Source organism: Thermobia domestica, chromosome 4 (genome assembly GCF_964235325.1).
Source record: "Thermobia domestica chromosome 4, izTheDome1.hap1.1, whole genome shotgun sequence".
NCBI classification, from domain to species: Eukaryota; Metazoa; Arthropoda; class Insecta; order Zygentoma; family Lepismatidae; genus Thermobia; species Thermobia domestica.
This window is the reverse complement of record NC_137457.1, coordinates 30,507,214-30,529,789: the sequence shown is the minus strand read 5'-3', so window position 1 is coordinate 30,529,789 and position 22,576 is coordinate 30,507,214. Positions and strand designations below refer to the sequence as shown.

Below are 22,576 nucleotides of genomic sequence, written 5' to 3'. Positions count from 1 at the left end.
GTTTATACGTTTGCTGTACGTTAAGTGCAAAAACTACAGGATTTACAAATGTAACATACGATTTTTTTCTCAGTGTATAACTGAAAACGTAAATACTTTCTGTATAAGGGTTCCATCTATACATACTTTCCGTATTAAATAAATTTGATTTATTAAAATGTTGTGAAATTATGGAGATTTCCAGAACCAAGTATGAAACAAAAACTGTTTGTAGAAAATTTGCCATCCTGGAACATGACCCATGCGTAAATACGTCTTTGGTTATTATTATTATTATTATTATTATTATTATTATTATTATTATTATTATTATTATTATTATTATTATTATTATTATTATTATTATTATTATTATTATTATAGGTCTTCTGCTATTATGGAAACCAGGAGCAGCAAGATGATATCGAAACGAGAACATGAAGAGGGATGAAACCAGCAAATTTCCCAGAAACTGTAGGAGACTTGATGAAAGCAAACCTTGGCAAACGGAGGAAATAACAGGTAAATATACTTCAAATACAATTCTAACTTAGTTCATTAATTAGCAGTGGCGGTTCTAGAGCTCTACAACAGAGAAGTCTAATCGACAATGGCGGTTAAATTGGCTTTTGTATCTCCCGCGTCACAAATGATTCCCTGGCTTTGGAGCCTCCCGTAATGTTTTACTTTGAAGGTATTCTTTAAATTTTGATATTAGGTAGAAATTGTGCCTCTTGGCAGGTCCTGGGAATAATGAGGGTTTTTTTTTTTTTTATTATTATTATTTTTAAATTTTATATTTGGGTCTGGAAATGTTTCTTCGACGTTTCTCGATCTTCAGTCTCCTCTTTTAATTCCCAATACTTTCTTTTATTTTTGAAACCATCGATCAATTATGGTCTTTTTCTCCCTGTTCCTCAGTTTCCTTCCATCCTTTTCTTCTATAGCAGCATAAAGAAGACAATTTCTTCGCAAGGTCTATTCAATCCAATTAGCTTCCTCTTCTCTCCTATCCGTTTTAAAACATCTTCGTTTGTTACTTTTTCTGTCCATTCTATCTTCTCCATCTTCCTCAAACACCACATTTCGAAACTCTCTAAATATTTGTTCTCTAACTTTCGTAGTGTCCAAGTCTCTGAACATACAGTCCAATGCTCCGTATATAGCAAATTTCTCCCTACGTCCAATGATAAAGCTGCTAGTTAAGAGTGACTTTGTTGAGTGCTTCTCTGGTTATGTCAATTCTTGATCTGATCTCTCTGGTGCAATACGCGTCTTTCGTCAAAATACTTCGCAGATATTTGAAATGGTCGACCTCTTCAAGTACTGTTTGTTCTACTATGATCCGTAATGGCGCATTTCCACAGGATATTCCCTGTGTTTTCGATTTTTCGATGTTGATTTCCTTTCCATGTAGTTTCCCAGTGTCAGCTATTTTATCAATCATCCCCTGTAGTTCTTCTTCGGTTTTAGTTATAATAACCGTAACATCTGCATATCTGATCTTGTTAATGATCTGCCCTCCAACGTTGAAATCCCCAATCCCCAATAATGCTTCCTTAATTAAACATTCACTGTAAATGTTAAATAATTGAGGCGATATACTACATCCTAGTCTGACTCCTTTGTAAAAATTGCAGGAAAAATTTGCTATTCTATAATCATATATCCAATATAAAGTATATGTCTTACATGGGCGTCTCTGGCGGGGGGGCGAGGGGGACGCGTCCCCCCCAATATTTTGAAGTACAAAATATTCCATATTTTATTCTAATTTAATTTATTTACTAAAGACCGTATTTGGGATATAATATTCAGGCTGTGAAACGATTATAACAGAGTTCGGAGTTCTCAGGGGGTCCGGGAAAGTAACAAATGGAATCAAAGATAATACCTAGCTTGGGTTAGGTAGTACCATTTAAATAGCTTTTTTTATGTCCCCCCCCCAAATTTACATGCCAGAGACGCCAGTGATGTCTTACGTACAGAATTGTTTAATATAAGTTTACATACTTTTTGAGCATAATGAATTCAAATTATTCAAGAAGTGAAAAACAATTTATGTTGGCAACACTACTCAATCTGTTATATATAAACCTATTATATAGAGTAGCCTAAAAGTAGGTATACAGCCCTGTATGCAGGAACGTCATTTCAGACTTTGCTTGAGGGGGCAAGAGCACCACCGACCTAAGATTTCCACGTTTCGTACTAGTATGTTAATAGACAATCAATTAAAGTATATGTATTCCTCAAACTCTTGGGAGGGGACAATTTCCCCCTCCTGCCCCCCTTGAATGACGTCCCTGCCTGAATATTTTATATATGTAGGTCTGCATACCTACTTTAGGGCCACTCTTATATATAATAAATTTTCTCCATCGATTCTGTAAATAAAGTGGAATTTCTACTTCTATGTCCCATGCTACTGGCCTTTAGACTAAAGGACACGGACGAACTAATAAAATGATTGTCGAATGAGAATTTGAAGGAAACAGGAAAATCCGGAGAAAACGCACGGACACGACATTGTCCAACATAAACTCGCGTGAGCGGGGATCAAATCAGGTAACCTTCGTACCAGAGATGAATGTTCTACCACTAAGCGACCATGACTCCTACTCCCACTTAATACGTATAATCTGTAAGAATCATTCGGTTGCATACCATTAACGTACACTCATGTCCAAAATTATTGTCGCATGTATATAAATATGTTGTTGTAGGAACATAATTTGCTAACAAATTCGCCCGATATTTCTTAGAATGTTAGTATGTGTATAATCGGCAAAGACATGGCTGTGGCAAATTTCATGTCAAAAGAGCAGTAAATAAGAACAATAGAACGAAAATAAAACTTTACTGTCCATTTAGTAACATTTTATTTTACTCATTCTAATTTTCGTACTTATAATTCTTTTGCTATGAAATTTCCCGATTATACACATAGTATTGTTACAAGAAGACAGTTATAGATATGCGACAATCATTTTGCACATGAGTGTACATACTTAAACATCACACTAGACATGTTTCAGAGAGTTGGTAAGATTGGAATCACCGCTTGGATGACTGTTGTATTACACGTGGGGGTTTGGTCACGTCGAGTTAGTGACGTGTGATAAAATTTTACTTCTGGTAAGCAATGGTATCGGAGGCGGCTCGTGAGGGACATCACACCGGCAAAAATTAGTTCTTTCAATTGAAACTAAGGAAAGAAGACTTTATTAATGTAATAATTGTTGCATACAGCAATTGATGCATTAATCGATCTTTATTGCCTTAATTTCAAGCGATCCCTTTTCTCACGAGCCGCCTCTGAAGGTATGAAATTTGCTCGTCTTTTCTCTAAATTCTAGGAACATTTAACAGTTCCTGATACGAGCTAATCCATAATCACTTAATCTAGCTTCCGTCATGTGTCTTACGAATTCGATGTTATATTGTTGAAACAGTTACACAAGTCTTACGAGTTAGTAATAGAATGTTGCTTACCTCAATTTTGTTTCGTTAATACATGTTGAGTATTTACAAAGCGATAACGAGCAAATTAGCAGTTTTACGTAATTTCCTCTGTTTGAAGAATATGTACTCTCATTATGACCCCCCCCCCCCCCCGAAAACCTGTTCTTGTTTGCTCAGAATGCAAACATCATTTCATAAGGTATCTCTGTTTATGAGCAAGCTTATTGTGTTGCTCAGGGACGTACGCAGGGGGTCGGTTCTGGAATCCAAACTCCTCTGGAAATCCCAACTTTTTTTGGATCCCAGAATTCAATCTAACGGAAACCCCAGAAATCTAAGGGTGATGTTTCAAATTTTAATATAATGTATCCTCATATTGAAATTTGAACTCCCTCAAAAAGCTTTTGACCCCTATTCAAATAAATTCTTGCGTATGCTCATTGGTTATTTTCTTTTGTTCATAATTCATATACTCAATCATGGATTTTCCGACTTTTTTTTTAATAATTACTGCTTGCAGATGACCCTGACAAAGAGTGTTTCCTTTAAAGCTTGAACAACATTATTCATATAATTATATCCATCGTTCTTCCACATATGCTTATCATTCGAAAAAAAAGTAGACAATGACAACAATCATTGGCGTACGCAGAATTTCATCAAGGGTGCATTCTAACACTCAATCTCAGAACAAGTGTGATTTGGGTACAAAATTCTTAATATGGTAAATGTTTATTATTCCATAATATTTTGCTCAAAGAGGGGTTTAAACTCCGCACCCCACTGTCACCAATATATTTTATTTGTAGAAAAACAACGACGTAAAAATGAATTATTAATATCAAAATTAATACTAAAATGTCAAACACTTGTTTTCACTTTAGTAAATGACCATTCGGGACTTTTTTTTTTTTTTTTTTTTTTTTTTGCATGCTCGAGAAGTAAAATTAAGTTAGCGAATACCACAAATTATACAGTCATAAGTGCCTCTATTGCCATTTCTCAGGCTTCACGCTCCCACTGCAACAATCCAGCACAGCTACTGCATACCTTCCTCTCATACAATTGCATAAGGTTGAAATGTATCAGTACACTGTAAAACACCGAATATCACAGTAAAATAGGCACACGTCAATACAACTAATAAAAGATTAATCATTTTCACTAATTGTAGGATAAATTTTGTTCAATGGTAACACGAGGATGGACATCTTTTCATATTTTGTTTTAAATTTCTGCATGGGTAAGGAATACAAAGAATTACATCCAGCCCTACAAGCAAGTCTTTGAGTTTTACATCCCACGTTTATGCCGGTTAGGCTAAAGGAGACGGTGATGATGAGTAATGAATGAAATGGTGGAATGAAGAAAGTAGGAGGAAACGGGAGAACCACGAGAGGAAAACCACGCACATGGTGTTTGTCCACCACAAAGTTCACTTGGCGGGGCTGGGATCGAACTCGGGACCCCAAGCAACAGACGTGAACGCTCTACCACTGAGCCACTGCGGCCCCAGCCCTGCAAGCAGTTTCAAAGAATGACACTAGAGAAATTATACGACCCGCTCGGGAGAGTAATGCTCCCGAAAGTACGTTTTTTCGCGCGCTACTCTAGCCAGCTGTTTTACGCGCTATCCTAGCCAGTTGTTTTAAGTTGGTCACAAAATTTATATCATGGAGTACAAAGGGAACAAAACGAGCCCTGCGGGGCTTCTAACCCGTTCCTACTACTACTAATATTAATCTGCACAAAAGTAAGTAAATCACATTTTTGAGTATTATTTTCACATTATTTTAATTTAAAAAGTATTCTAAAAATGTTTAAAGAAATTCTTGGGCCGGGTTTGAACTCACGCCAAAAAGCGATATTTGTTACTAGCATATAGCGCCAGTCCACGAAGACCGACAGCAGCAATTGTTTGATTTCTGCTATTTGAATGCAATGTGGCACGAAATGGATAACGCCAACCAATCAGAACTGTGTTTTTCGTTCCTACTTCCGGAAGCATTACTCTCCTGAGCTAGTATTGAAATTATGGTCTCATAGCCTATACTATTATGCTGCTACTAGTGACAGAATAAGGAACTCGCAACAACTATTCAGTTCCAATGCCAAGCAAGGAAAGCAAACAAACAATTTTGAAATTCATTTGGATTAAAATGAACTGAACCTGCGCTGCATACTCAGCACATCGTTCTGTTATGACCATGAATCTCCTTCCACTGTGCATGTTTCCTTACTCACACAAGTAAAGGATAGGAGACTCACAAAGGAAATGAATTGCTACAGTGCTGGAAACTGGTATAAAGGCAGAGGGGTATTTGAAAATAGGAGGAGGCAAGAATGCCGAAGATGGATAAAGATGATATATTTACAAAGCAACATTGTATACTGTACAAAATCAAAGGCATATCGTTTGCTAATACGTCTCTGGTACGCGTAGTTTACACAGAGAGAAATGAGACGATTGTCGGGTGGAAATTGGTATAAAAGCACCCACGGTTACTTGTTGGTTTGCGCCCTCTGCACGTTCAGCATTACTCCTGATGCGCCATTGAGATTCAGCTGAATGTCAAATCGGGAAATTGCAAAACGGCTAAATCGTTCAAGTTGTGTAGTTGATAATTACGTTTGGTTGGGCGTAGAATACGGAAAGAACGAGAAGTATGGTAGAACGAGAAAAGTCGGAGGCTGCGAAACGATTAACTGTGCGCAAGGCAAAGGCCAGAAATATATCCTCTTCCCAAATTGTTGCTGCTTGCAAGTTACTTGTCATATTCAGAAGAGTGCGTCAAATTTTGAATCAAGATCCACATCTTACATTCAACAAACGGAAGTGTAAACCACCCTTTAGTGCGACGCACAAGTAGGCGCTACTCCAGTTTGCGGAAACACATGTGTCGTGGACATCCGAATGGAATCATGTTGTGTTTAGTGATGAAAAGTTCAATGTAGATGGTCTGGATGGTTTTCAATACTATTGGCATGAACTTAGGAAAGAGAAGCAAGTGCAAATGAGCAGAAATTTTGACGGAGGAAGTGTTATGGTTTGGAGAGCGTTTTGTGCTAAAGGTACATCCAATATTGCATGGCTCAACACCAAAATGAATTCATCGACGTACATAGAGATGTTAGAAATAGAATTGCTGCGGATGTATGAGAAGTTGGACGATCAGAACCTGACTTTCCAGCAGGACAACGCTGCTATCCACAGGGCAGCAGCAACCCGACTGTGGTTTCAAGATAAAGACATCAATGTTATGGAGTGGCCAGCGAGAAGCCCGGATCTTAACCCGATAGAAAGCGTATGGGGCATCCATCCTTGCGTGTAATGCTTACCGCAATGGACGGCAATTTGGGATGATTGCTGAGTTGAGAAACGCGATACGAAAAGAGTGGTCAGCGATTCCACTGCAACAACTAACAGATTTCATAAACACAATGCGTATATTCCAACTCATTCAGAAGAAAGGAGGATCAGTCAGGTACTGAACATCTATTTTCCATTCTGTACCGTACATTATTCTTTTATTTTTTGTCAAAGACAATGGGTGCCTTTATACTAATTTCCACCCGAAAATGGTCTAATTTCTATTTTTGTATAAACTACGCGTGCCAGTGACGTATTAGCAAACGATAAACCTTTGATTTTGTACAGTCTACAATGTTACTTTAATCATCGTCAGCATTCTTGCCTTTTTTTCTATTTTCAAATGTCCCTCTGCCTTTATACCAATTTCCAGCACTGTATGTATAGATGTTGGAGTGAGTTTGTAGCAAATTTGTAGAAGTAACACGATATCGAGTGAAAATATTTTTTCCTAATAAATCCATATCCGTCCGAGTACGCCTCATTGCATCTCTTGAGGCCTTTGAAGTTGCCCGCATGCGATAGGTTTTGCCATTCAGATTTAAGCAAAGACCCTGCAATGTCTGTCAACCTGCTATACGTAACTTCTCTACTGGTTGCCTAACACCGTAGTTTTGGCCTGCAACAATGTTAATCTTATGGGCTCAAAATGGCCCCGAAAATGTTGAATAGAACAATAACGACACGGTTTTTAAAAAAATTGAATGAAAATTGGGCAATAATCTACACAAAATTTGGAATTGATCAGTGAAAACGGCACGTTTCTACCACTTGTGGTTTCCGAGATCTCATTGTCGAAAAGATTGGGGACAAACATATAAACCTAGGATTTTAATATTTAGACTAGCTGAACCTGCGCTCTCTACACAGCGCATCATTCGCATATGAGCATAAATATCCTTCTCATTCCTCACAACATCTGTACATGTCCCTTTACAGACACAAGTGAAAAAAAGTCTTGATTTTAAAAAAGAATCGGCAAGGCGTATCATAAAGGGGACCTCAATATCTCGCACCGTTTGACAGATTTGAGCCTACTTCCGGTTGGAGTTTCTAATTCATGCATGACCGGTGTTTTCCTTCTTCTTGCATGCAGTATGTAATAAGCAAATACATTACATACACAATTAATTATAATCGCAGTTATATATGATGTTCATTGGGCAAATCACTCCAAAAATAAAGATTCATCTTACTAGTTTGACTGGAGAAATGGTTATCGTTCCTTTTTCATTATTTCGCCATGAAATAAACACCTGAGATATATGCAACCCCTATATACAACAGCGTTTTGTTGGAATGTATAACGCGTAGGATATGATGTTTTTTTTTTATTTCAACGCTTCCAGTGTACCCTAAAAAAATGTAATAAGGAAACAATGGCCGTGTTTTTTTTTAAATATTCAATTAGAACTGGACAATCTACTTAAAATTTCCAATCGATCAGTGAACACGTCATCTTTCTAGAGCCTGTAATTTCCGAGATCTCATTGTCGAAAGAATTGACCACAAACATATAAACTTCCACAACATACAGTTTAAAAGAACTCGGAAGATGGAAGCACAATTCATGTGCATTGATGTTAGAGAAGGCTTATTAAAATACAAAGGCTTTGAACAACAATTTTATATCATAAACTTTATGAAAAAGATCTAGTTAACTGATTTATTTAAAGTACTCGTACTTAAAATGTTTGTCTCTGTTAAACGTGAAATCACACATAACCGTAAATGAAACATTTGAAAGCCATAGTTATACGTTGGAGCTCGGGCGCTTTTAATTGCCATTGAAGCATTTTAATAGATACATAGATAGAAGATTAAAGAAATATTAATGTTAAGTGGTGGGCTTTATTTTTGGGTATGCACTTTTTATCATACATACATTAGATAACCGCTGCTGCATTAAGTGCACCTAAAGTCAGAGCAAAGCTTTAAACTCCCTTCTTTCCAATGACATTAAAGTAATGTATTTATGTTCAGTATTAGTAAAAATATAGCTATCTCAAATTGTCCAATAATTTGTAACCACCCTGTATACATATACAAACTTGAACTAGATAATTCATCCTTCTAAATTATTTAAGAGACCTAAAACACATGAGTCATTTCTTGCACTACCCATAGGTATTCTGCTGTTTTATTCGCTTTGTATTTTGTGGTGAACATAAACATAAGTAGTACTGGTTACACTTGCATATACCATGGCGTTCATTCCAGAAAAAGTAGGCCTAAACCTATATTATTATAAAATAAAAGATTTTTCTCCAGATTTCTTAGTGAATGGTATACCATTTTGATGTCATAATTATGTAAAAAATTCTCATGCTATTCGACGGAAACTGATAAAATGGTATTACAAATCACTTATCCCTTAGACATAGGTGGCCTTAACCTTTGCAGGGCCTAGGGCGAGCAAGCCCCGTGGGCCCATGACATAATATCAAAAGTAAATATGTCGACGACAGAATATCGCTTGCCAAAATATCTACAAGCAAAATGTAGAATTCTTCTCAGTTTTAACGATGCTTTATAAGTCGCAAAATTGTAGTGCTGCTAAACTTAAACGGTGTCTCGTGTACAGTCAAGAATAATGGAGAAATACTAGTGTTTTGATAACTTTTCTCATTTTTCCTTTTGCTTCCCATGAGTTTTATAATTCATTTTGAATATTTTTGTTTCGAGATAGTACAGTCAACCGGGGGAATGCTGAACCCACAGGGTAAACCTGAAAAAAAAAAGGGAAAAAGTATTCGTTTTTACCCTGAGTGCAAAACCTATCTTCTAATATAAATAAAATAAAGAGTTGGTTTGTGTGTTTGTCTGTCTGTTTATGTACGGCGTGAGGACCAGACAAGTGGACCGAGAATTACCAAATTTTGGTCAAGGGTACCTTGGGCCAGGCCCCAGATCAAGACGAAGCCCTTTTTTCAAATTTCGAACCGGGAGGTCTCACGGGGGCGTTTACCGGAACCGGCTTGGGAACCAGACAAATTGACCGAGAGTTACCAAACTTTAGTCACGAATACCTTGGTCCAGGGTCTAGACGAGTTAAACGCTTTTGTCAAAATTCGAACCAGGGGGGTCTCAGGGGGGCGTTTACCAGGACATGTAAAAAAATACCCCAAAATGACCGATATTAGTATCAAATCCATAGTTTTTGCGGTCGCTGAAATCAATGGTGAAACTCCGATAGCATTAACTTCCAAATTCACGCTATTCGGCTCCGGGCCGAGGGTCACCGGGGGGGTGGGGTGTGATATACCGAGACATATAAAAGTAATCCAAAATGACCTGTATTAGTGTCAAATCCATAGTTTTCGCGGTCGCTGAAATCAATGGTGATACTCCCACAGGCGTTGACTTCCACATACAGCCCCCATGCGAAGCATGGGTATATTCAACTAGCATCCAATAAATCTGTAAATTAAAAATATACGTCAGTTTTGCAGGTATATAACAAGGCAATACACGTCTTACATTGTGTATTTTTAGCCTCTCTTTGCCAAAAGAAAAAGTTTTGTAAAAGGTCTATTTTCGCCATTTTTCGTGGGTCAATTTGAGAGGTCTATACTTTTTGACAAATGAAATTTAGAAATATTTTCCAGGCAGATTATTGTAGGAAATGTATCAATTGTCGCTATCTGCAACTATTACTGTAGTGGTCACCCAAGTTGAATTGCCTTAAAAGGACCGTTTCCAAAGAGGGGTAAAATGCTATCGGAATGGGGCAATGCTGAACAATAATAATGCATTCACAGTTAGTTAATTTACTTGCCCCATTTTGTGCTTGATAATGACCCATAACAAAACAACATACTTAGTCAATGATATTTATTAATATTCTTTTATGATGAGCATGAAAATCGTACTGCAATTAAAGTTGGACAGTGGTTATTGGTTGAATACTTAGGAAAGATATTAGCCAACCATTTTGTTGGCCAAGTAATACAAGTAGTTGATAGTTTTTATGTCAGATTTGCTCGCAAAAATATGAATGGTACTATTTTTTACTGGCCAGAACAAGAGGACGTGGATATTGTTTCCGCAAATGATGTGATCCTGCTGTTGCCTCAGCCTGTGCTAAACAGAAGGGGCACTACTGTGTCTTTCAATTTCATTTGAGGGTCTTAATATACAATAAATAGATGTTCATGCAGTAAATAGATGTTCATACAGTAAATAGATTATTTTTGATAGCTAGCCCAATATTTTTGTGGCAAATCTGTTTATTTTGTTTTATTTATGCTTCTATTAAGCATTGGTACATTTATAAGCACGAGTAAGATGCTGCTTCTTTCACTTACTGTGAGAACTGCATATTTTAATTGATATGGTACGGTTATTGTATACAATGGATCAGCAGCAAAAGTTCATTAATATGTGTACTGCATTCCAGATGCAAAAAAGCTGTATTTAATTTATTTGTTTTTCAGTGTTCATTTTCATTTTTCTTTTCTTTTTAGAACGTATAATTTTGTCAGGTTTTATTTTTTGGAGAATTGTCATGCTTCTTCGTACATTAACGTCTCATACTGAAAGTATTTTGGTTCAGTTACACTATTTGTTACACAATTCGCCTAATAGAAGTTCTATCTTGCACAACTTCCATTTTCCATGTGACCTGTATGTAAACCGACAAAATCTGCCAGAAGTATGTCGTGTTACATATCTTCAGAATCAGCTAAAAGAGCACGTTTCTGCTTTATCAGCATTGCCCCTCTGACAGACACCTTTGTCAAGATAATGGCAATTCAACTGACTGTATATGCATTTCCCCGACCTCGCCAGAAACCAGAAATCAAAAAAGCGAGCCCGGAATGGCGACATAGCTCTTCACCGAAAAAAAAAATCCGCACTCAACCATCAGCACTAAATGTACTAAATGTCATGTTCACTTTCTTCTGGGATGCAAAGAGAGTAATTTTGGAACAGTGCATGGAAAAAGGTGTGACAGTAACCAGTACCTAGTATTTAAGCCTGTTGAAAAATCAACTTCGCCCTGCAATCAGGTGTAAGCGATTAGGACTTCTGTCCTCAAGTGTCCTCCTACTGCATAGCAACTCCCGACCTTATACTGCCCGTTTGACTGTTGAGACTATCGATGACATCAAATTTGAGTCTCATTCATCCAAACTATTCACCAGACCTTGCCTCCCGTGACTTTCATATGTTTGGACCACTCAAAGAAGCGATGGGACGCAAGCATTTCAATAGTGATGAATAGGTGAAAAATGCGGTACACGAGTGCCTACAATCTCAACCAAAATAATTCTTCTAACGTGGTATCCATGTACTTCCGAAGCGGTGGAATACTTGCATTCAACGTCAAGAAGACTACGTTGAAAAATAAAAGATAAGATTTCCTTTCCATTGTTAGTCTAAAGTGAATTGCAGTTTTAATGCTTTTATTCCATCCTTCCTCGTATTACCAACAAAATTGGCGTTAAAAATTTTCTCTCTAATTACTGAATGCCAAATTGCGTAAAGCAAGAAATTTAACAACGACTAATTGTCTCTCTAAAATATATTTCCAGCGCTCTTCTACTCCAATTTAGATCTGGGATAGGCAGACGAAAGTTCTATGTTTCAGTCGTTTCTGGAGATCAAATCAATGATGCCAACCCATGGGAAAAATCCCATTGTAGAATAATAAAATTAATTAAATATATAACTTGAATCTATTGCTCCACTTAATCACTTGTTTGTTTGTTTGCTTTATAATGGAAACACGAAATTGATGTGATAAATACACATTGTCTTGTACTACTGCTCTTGATTGCCGAATAACCATGTACGCTGATTGTTCTTGATAAACAATTGTTGTATTGCAATGTGCATGATGAAAAATTAGATTGCTTGTCTATATTGAAATGTTAATTCTACCCACTACAGATAGCCACCCGCGCACTGTCCATCTTCTTTACTCATTACCAGTGTTGCCACGGTCCTAGGTCTGGAGTGAGCTAAAAAAAATAGTACCAAATTGAAACAAAAAGTGTTGAATTCATTATTTTATACCAATGTAATACATGGCTCTATAACACGAAGACGAAACTAAAAAAAGATAAAGTTCCAGAACACTCCTCTCCTTTTTCCAAGAGTCCAAATCAAGTAAGTGTTCTTTTTAAAAATTACTTTTTAAAATCATCCAAATAGGAGGACCCGAACAACCGTGGGAGTAGATGAAACTTTTGTCGGACGTAAGAAGTATAACAGAGACAGCAAATTAAAAGGGAAAACAGTTATCATCTTCGGTATGTATTGTAAGGAAACCAAACTCGCGTCTATTTCAAAGCGATCAATAAACCAAAACGACGTTTAGGGCCATATATGAAACAATAGGGAGCAAGTCAAAACTCCCACAGCCAAAACTCCCACTCTCAAAAAATGTCAAAACGCCCATACAAACTGTTATAACAACCACACAAATGGACAAATTTCCCAAATCCACGAACGGTCATAACTCCCACAGCCAAAACTCCCACACTCAGAAATGTCAAAACGCCCATACAAACTGTCATAACCACCACACAAATGGACAAATTTCCCGGTAGGAGGGAAGATAAACGGGCCCTCGGATTTTCGGTTCAAAATCGATCACAACGTCTTCCTTAGGTCTCAAATAGTGTTTCCTGAAATTTTCAGACCGCGGAAACTTCAGAAAGGTGTCCAAAATTACTATAGAATTTACCAGATATGGGCAGAGAAGATAAACGGGCCCTCATATTTTCGGTTCAAAATTGATCACATCGTCTTCCTTAGGTCCCAAATAGTGTTTCCTGAAAATTTCAGACCGCGGAAACTTCAGAAAGGTGCCCAAAATTACTATAGAATTTACCAGATATGGGCAGGGAAGATAAACGGGCCCTCAGATTTTCGGTTCAAAATTCCTACGAACATCTTCCTTAGGTCCCAAATAGTGTTTCCTGAAATTTTCAGACCGCGGAAACTTCAGAAAGGTGTCCAAAATAACTATAGAATTTACCAGATATGGGCAGGAAAGATAAACGGGCCCTCAGATTTTCGGTTCAAAATTGATCACAGCGTCTTCCTTAGGTCCCAAACAGTGTTTCCTGAAAATTTCAGACCGCGGAAACTTTAGAAAGGTGCCCAAAATTACTATAGAATTTACGAGATATGGACTGGGAAGACAAACGGGCCCTCGGATTTTCGGTTCAAAATTGATCATATCTTCCTTAGGTCCCCCGTGGTCTGAAATTTTAAGGAAACACTATTTGGAACCTAAGGAAGATGTGACCAATTTTGAACCGAAAATCCGAAGGCCCGTTTATCTTCAAAGTCGTGCTTTCAACGGGTCGGGTCGGGTGGGATTGAAGACCGACCCGACCCGTGACTGCAATTGACTGACTCGCCCCGTGATCCGACCTGATTGACCTGACCCGACCCGAGCTGATTCGATCCGAAAATTTAAAAATACAGTATGATAATTAGTTGTAAAGTACTAATTTTATTTCATATCTTTCAGCGCAACAAATGAGATTCAAACAATTCGCACCCTGGGTCTTGGTCATCAATACTGCGTCTTATTCTTTGTGTTGCAGTCAAGTCTTGGTCCTGCATTTCGTAGTCTTGGTTGTCTTTCTATACAAGAGCCAAGGATGCTCGCCTCATCGGTTCAAATGAAGACTAAGTGTGATTTTGATTATGGTGTTTCATACTATACGGAAAGCAAGAAAATACGCTCATCGCTAATTGGTGGTCACCAAAACAAGGCCAAGAGCAAGATTACTATGCACTTCGTCTTGCATATCCAATCTTTATCTTGTTCTCGTATCGATGTCTTTGGGCGTGGTGAAATAAAATGAAATATTCAGTTTAAGGTCCCTCGATTCTGCACCGAGGCTAAGTGATATGGTGACCATGAGAAATGAATGAAATGGTGGAATGAAGAAAGTGGGAGGAAACAAGAGTACTCGGAGAAATCCCACTACATGGCGTTTCTCCACCACAAAGCCCACTTAGCACAAGCTGGGATCGAACCATGAACACCATGCTCCAGAGATGGATTCTCTACCACTGAGCCACCGCGGCCCTGCTTGGGCTTGGTCGTCCATATCCAATCTTTCTTTTGGCTTTGCTAAAACAATTTCTAGTTTTGTTCTAAATGGAGAATCCATATTGGCGTAGATATTAATATTACAGTCGATTCGTAAAATCAATGTTCCACATTTAAAAATCAAAGTACACACAATTACAAAAATAAGCATTTACCATAAAAACACTAGCTGCAAGTCTTTAAAATAGATATATGGTTTCTATAAAATCAATTGAAAATTGCTATTTTTAATTAGGCAGCTAGTGAAAAACAGCAGCTTTCGACTCCAGCCGAGTTTAAGCTCAACCTAAACTCAATTGACCAAAGTGAACTGATCGGACTGACCCGATCCGAGCTGACACGACTCACCCGACCCGTAACCCGACTCGGATCGGGTCGGGTCATGGGACGGATTGGGTCAACCCGACCCGTTTGAGACCACTACTTCCCAGTCCATATCTGGTAAATTCTGTAGTAATTTTGGGCAACCTTTCTAAAGTTTCCGCGATCTGAAATTTTCCGGAAACACTGTTTGGGACCTAAGGAAGACGTTCTGATCAATTTTGAACCGAAAATATGAGGGCCCGTTTATCTTCACTGCCCATATCTGGTAAATTCTGTAGTAATTTTGGGCATCTTTTTGAAGTTTCCGCAGTCTGAAATTTTCAGAAAACACTGTTTGGGACCTAAGGAAGACGTTCTGATCAATTTTGAACCGAAAATATGAGGGCCCGTTTATCTTTCCTGCCCATATCTGGTAAATTCTATAGTAATTTTGGGCACCTTTCTGAAGTTTCCGCAGTCTGAAATTTTCAGGAAACACTATTTGGGACCTAAGGAAGACGTTGTGATCAATTTTGAACCGAAAATCTAAGGGCCCGTTTATCTTCCCTGCCCATATCTGGTAAATTCTATAGTAATTTTGGGCACCTTTCTGAAGTTTCCGCGGTCTGAAATTTTCAGGAAACACTATTTGGGACCTAAGGAAGACGTTGTGATCAATTTTGAACGGAAATTCCGAGGGCCCGTTTATCTTCCCTCCTACCACTTTCCCAAATCCACGAACGGTCATAAATCCCACAGCCAAAACTCCCACACTCAGAAAATGTCAAAACGCCCACATAATCGGTCATAACTCCCACACAAATGGACAAATATCCCAAATGCATGAACGGTCAAAACTCCCACAGCCAAAACTTCCACACAGGTAAGCGGTCATAACCACCAACGGTCATAACTCCCACACAAATTGGACAAAACTCCCACACATAGCGACGGTCACAATCCCCACATAAATAGACAAAACTCCCACAAAAATGGACAAAACTCCCACACGCAGAAATTGTCACAACCGCCACACAATTGGACAAAAAAACCCACACAATCAGATAAATCCCCCACACTTTGAAATGATCCTAGTTGCACGTCTTGTAAATTTCACACGCTGAAATAATTTAGAAAAAAAAAAACTCATGATTCAAAGTGGAGATGATAAATGGACAAATAACCTTGTACTTCTTTTCATTATTTTCAGCGTGTGATACTTACAAGACATGCAACCATAATCATTTAAAAGTGTGGGAGGTTTGTCCGATTGTGTGGGAGTTTTGTCCATTTGTGTGGTGGTTGTGACAATTTCTGCGTGTGAGAGTTTTGTCCATTTGTGTGGGAGTTTTGTCCATTTATATGGGGATTGTGGCCGTTGCTTTGTGTGGGTATTTTGTCCATTTTTGTGGGAGTTATGACCGATTCTGTGGGTGTTTTGACATTTCTTGAGTCTGGGCGTTTTGGCTGTGGGAGTTTTGACCGCTCGTGCATTTGGGAAATTTGTCCATTTGTGTAGGCGTTTTGACATTTCTTCAGTGTGGGAGTTTTGACCGCTCGTGCATTTGGGAGATTTGTCCATTTGTGTAGACGTTTTGACATTTCTTCAGTGTGGGAGTTTTGGCTGTGGGAGTTTTGACCTAGACCCCAAAAATACATAAAACGAGGATAAAATAAATCATCTCCGAGTTTGTATGTAAACAGTATGTTATATGTAATAAAATATTAAAATATAAACTATTACGCCAGGACCGAAGGAGGATAATAGACTATAAGAAGAATATTATGTTTCTGTTTGTTTTTAAGATTTCAAGCTAAAATTTCTACCACACTGCTTCTTCCTCGTCACCTTCATGTGCGGCGCGGATACGTCCATCTAGCGTCATTTGTTTCTCGGCATAGTTCGAATTACGAATTTTTCACACAAAGTTCGTAGTGTTATGCGGTGCAACGTCACAGAATGAATGTTCAACAGCATTTTTTTAAGTCCAACACAAAGTATGAGGAACATGAGATGTAGGAAAAGTCTTACTGACACTTTTGAAAATATGATAAGTATTTGTTAAATGGTACTGAATTGGGTACCAACTTTTTCACAAAAGGGGCTGAAAATGCCAGCGTGGTACCAACGGGCCGATGAATGACAAAAAGAGCTGAAATTTGGTACAATTGTACCAAGTGTGGCAACACTGTTCACTACTGTTCCTCGCGACGTCGCGACGAACCCTCTTCGCTCGGCGAGGACACTTCTTCCCTCTCTCCCTTTGCTAACGGTTGTCTTTGGTGTGAAACTACGACTGTTTACAAAAAATGCATTCCAATGCCATCTTTGAGAAAAGAAACAATATTTTGGAAGGTAATAAGAAAATACTAACCAGTGGCGGATCTAGAAGATAAAGACTGGGGGGGCAGCCAGGATCGAGAATATAATAAGTACGATCATAAGTTTACTATAAACTTTCAAAAATATATAAATAATAACTTAAATTACATTTGTCACTCAAAAAACTGGGGGGCCTATCCCCCCGGCCCCGGGCTAGATCCGCCACTGATACTAACAATATTTTTCGGTCAAAAAATTCGAAATTTATGTTTATAAATCCGTACCTATACCTACGTACGCAAGTCAACTTACGCCAGTCGAACATCAGTCCTTACTGAACAAAAGCAAGTGCAGACTCTTACAATTGAGTAATTAAGGGACGCAGGAAAAATTCAAATTTAGGTTCTAAAACTTGATTTTTTTTTCTTTTCTGTTTACCATAATCAACTTTTTTTTAAATTACATGCTTCGTTTCTTAGATATCGACATGATACTTGTAGAACATATTAGTGGTATACCAAAGTTTAAGATAGGTTGCGTCTGTCTGGTAGCACTGTTTCAGCCACAAAAATTTTAATTCCCTATTTTAGGGGGAAAATTCGGAAAATACCTCACTTTTCACTATAATTTCTCTATTGTTGGCTACATTGAAACAAAAGTACCAGTATCTGAAAGCCTACACAACGCACCACAGAAAGTTTCAATAGAATAATTAGGGAAGCTGCAGTACCTACGTAACTGTTGATTTTTGCTTCTGAGGAGGAAAAAGTGTCAAAATTTCGTGTATACGATGGGAGATAATTTTTTGCTTTCTCTTTGTATGGCAGCCAACGACTTCACGATTTCACTGTGCGTTGTCAACACACTAAAGAGTTTTTTGAGGCGACTTGGACCCATATGGCAGCAAATCTTAAAATTCTCCCAGCTCCAAAATTCTTAAAATTTGGTTAAGGAATTTTTGTGAATTTTCACTTCTACATTTCTCTCCCATTGGCAACACTGCAATCAAACTCATTCCATAAAATTGTTACATCCTTCTTTTTAAAACAAGGTCTTAACCCTATCAATCGGGTAAATAGTGTTTAATCTTTAATTCATTAACTAGAAGTCTATGAAAACGCCAAAAATGACCCTGTCTCGAAAGGGGACACGGCACTAGTCATAAACTGCACAAGTCCTAAATGGCACAAGAACTAAAAATCATTTCGCAGCACAAGTCCTAAATGGCACAAGACCTAAAATTCATTTCACAGCACAAGCCGTAAATGGCATAAGACCTAAACGGCACGAGTCCTAAAAATCATTCCGCGGCACTAGTCCTAAACGGCACTGGACCTAAAAATCTCTTGTGGCGCTACCATCGCGTCCGTGCCAAGAATACTGTCAATCTGCTAGTCAAAGTTTTAGATATACTGTTTCGTATTACAGAACCAGATTCTAGCTTAGTTCTTCCAAGTAATTTGTGTAAATACATATAATATCGTTCTGAAATAAAAAAAAATAATAATAAATAAAGCCTATTGTTCTTTCTTGCTGTTTGCGTGAAAGCATTTGTGTGGTGACAAAATATTAACTACCTATCAAATGTAATTCCCAGATCTTACATAATGTCTGTTTCTTTTTCGATTTCTACACCATTGACCTTGTATTAGCAACATAATGTTGTGTTTTAATTATATACGTAATAAATTTTGCTTTCTTTGTGTTATTTGAAGTAAGTTATTTTTACACATATACTTATCATATTCAACTCTTTTCGTAGCAAATAGTTGTCATACTCGTAATTAACTACTCTTTACTCGTTACCATTATTAACAGTTTTAGTATTACTAACTATTCGGTTCAAAATCTCTTGTCGTCGCGAATTCTGTCTAGGAATTTGAAGCTTAAAATATATAAAACGATAATCATGCCTGTGGTTCTGTATGGTTGTGAAACATGGTCGCTTACTCTGAGGGAAGAACATAGACTGAATGTATTTGAGAACAGGATCCTGAGAAGAATATTCGGACCCAAGAGGAACGAGAATGGGGAATGGCGGAAGCTTCATAACGAGGAACTACATAGTTTATACGGTTTACCCAACATTGTTAGGGTCGTCAAGTCTAGGAGGCTTAGGTGGGCAGGTCATGTAGCTAGAATGGAAGAAAGAAGAAACGCTTTCAAAGTCTTGACTGGTAGACCCATAGGAAAACGACCATTAGGAAGACCGAGGCGCAGATGGGAGGACAATATTAAGATGGATCTCGCAGAGATAGGAATACAAAGTAAAAACTGGATGCAATTAGCTAAGAATAGAAGTCAGTGGAGAGCTTTTGTGAACGCGGCACTGAACCTCCGGGTTCCATAGGCCATATACTTAGTTAGTTAGTTAGTTAGTTAGTTAGTATTACTAACATAGCTGTTACCGTTGAAATTAACTATTATTATTATTGTTAATAATAATATTAATAATAATAATAATATGTATTTATGTACGTGTGTAATATGTATATATTTATTGTCTTATTGAAGCTTTCGTAATTGGGAAATATACTTTTGGTTTACTTTTAATATGAAAAAACCTGCTCCCCTGGAAAAGTTTGCAGGCTACATCCCTAAATGGCTATGTATTGATTTCTTCAAATGTATTGTGTTGCTTATTACATTAGTAATTTAGCGTTATTTGTTGATTTTTCTTGCTTATACATATCAACTCTATCAAAACACACTGCGAAATATAGTAACTGCCTGCGTTCTTAATGTATATAGTCGGTATTTGATGTTCAATTGTGAAGTACCTAGTTGACTTTTGCCCTAATTAAGCAAACTTTGGTGGGCTTTTGTCCTACTATTAATAAAATACACTCCACAGAGTATATATATTGCAATTCTGGGTGCTTGCTTGATTTAAGAAAAGTCTGGTAAAATATGCTGTTTAAACATTTTTATTAAATTCTTTTTTTTTTTTTTTTTTAAAGAAATTTGTTATGGGATTCTCGTATCTCCATTTGAAAGAAACGAAATTCTTAATCAATTATATAATTAATTTTTAGAATGAAATAGGTTATACAGGGTGTGGCACGTAAAACCGGCCCGTAAAGTGAACACATAAAATGAAATGTAATGTATTGAATATGACTACTCACCTTCACAGCAGGTGCTGAAAGTGTCCTCCGCCCACTTCAACACACATGTGAGCACGATTGAGGAGATTCATATATACCCTTGTCAGTTCTTGTGTTGTAATGCTATTTGGTGACATCCTGGATCCTGGTCTTGAGTTCTTCAATTGTGTGTGGATTTGTTTCGTATACTCTTCCCTTTCACAGTCCCCATAAGTAAAAGTCACACGTGGACAAGTCTGGTGACCGAGGAGGCCACAAGCCTTTGCTGATTGTCCTCTCTGGTGTAAACATCTCATGCACAAGGGACAATGATGCAGCTGATGTGTGGCATGTTGCACCGTCCTGCTGAAAGAAAACCTAACTGACGCTCCTCTTCAGTCAAGTGTGTATAAAACTCCTCCAGGATTCCCATATACACGTCACTGTTCACTGTCGTCTCAAAGAATATGGGCCCAATAACGCGTGTGGCGGAAATGGCACACCAAACACCAATCTTCTCATCATGCAAGGGTACCTGGTGGATTGCGTGTGGATTTTATGTTTATCAATACCGGTTGTTTTGCGAATTTACGTACCCAGACAGATGGAACCACGCCTCGTCACTCATGATGAGCATTAGTGGATCTTTGTTTTCACAAAAGATCCAGTGAGAATGAACCCTTAAACAATGGCAATACGCTCGGGTATCGAATACGGCATTATCACACACTGATACTTGCCCGGCTTAACACAACGATGCCTTTTTCTCAACTGGTTTCGACAAGTTTCACTGGCTGCGGCTGCATGTGATGGTGGCGAATTTCAGAACTAAAGCAGGTGAATGAAAAATGCACAAGACCTAAACGGCACAAGTCCTAAACGACAGAAGACCTAAAAATCATTTCGCGGCACTAGTCCTAAACGGCACTAATCCTAAAAGGCACAAGACCTAAAATTTAGGATTAGTGCCTATGTATATTTTTAGGACTTATGCCGTTTAGGTCTTGTGCCGTTTAGGACTTATGAATGTTACCCTCTCGAAAGGGGTAATGTATTGACTGTTCCTTAAGCGTGTTTAGAATCGGGAAAGTACCAAAGTTTTTGTTCATGGATAGGGCGACCATACGTCCCGTTTTGACCGGGACAATCCCGTTTTAGGGGCGTGTCCTGACCGTCCCGTCAGCAGATCGAAAAAAGTAGTATTTGTCCCATTTTATGCAAGTGAAAGAAGTAGATAACAAACTCCGTGCCCTTACTTCTTGTAAAGGTAATAGTAAGTAATAATAACAAAGAGACTAGAATTGAACTGAAATTCCCTACATTTAACATGAACTGTTCGAAAGGCAGCAGAAGTTTTAGCACAAACTTCAACGTGTGTTTCTAGAACAAACTTCAAAGTGTCTTTCCTTTTTATTAAATATCGAATTACTTGACCTAATCTAATATGAAGGATTCGAGCTAGGGCAAAGGAGCAAATGCAGGTAGCATGGTGTCGTCCTATATTGTAAGTTAAATACAGTTTATATTTAATAGCTTATATATATTATGTTATATTACAATATACATGTATTAGGAACTAGCAGCGTTCACCCCGCTTCGCTGCGGTCACCCCGGAACGCAATAAACTTTGTTACTTAGATAATTTTTACTTTTTCGCTTTCAAGTGATATGATAAAAACCATAGAAGATTGCAGTAAATCTTAACATTATATCGCCTGTCATTTATGTTAACCCGCCCCGCTTCGCTGCGGTCATCCCGGTGCTGGCATATTGTAAAAGTGTCTGTAAAAATAAGCAAATCAATTAAAAAATTTTAAACAGAAGATTCAAGCTATTTTCCGCTGTATATCGCCTGTCATTTATGTTAACCCGCCGAGTGACACGGTCATGCGGGTTGCATATAAATACGTTTATTTTTACCTATGATGAACTAATAACAAAGGATTTGTACGTTATGGACACTTGAATGG

General features: G+C 37.9%; 1 protein-coding gene across 1 annotated transcript in view; it reads left to right on the top strand.

The window, feature by feature from the left end:
- LOC145683809 (uncharacterized) overlaps nt 1–22,576 on the top strand; it is a 44,809-nt gene that overhangs the window by 4,867 nt on the left and 17,366 nt on the right. Inside the window, exon 2 of the mRNA XM_081755399.1 lies at nt 364–501. The gene's annotated coding sequence lies outside the window, so the exon portion shown is untranslated. The remainder of the gene's footprint in view (nt 1–363; nt 502–22,576) is intronic.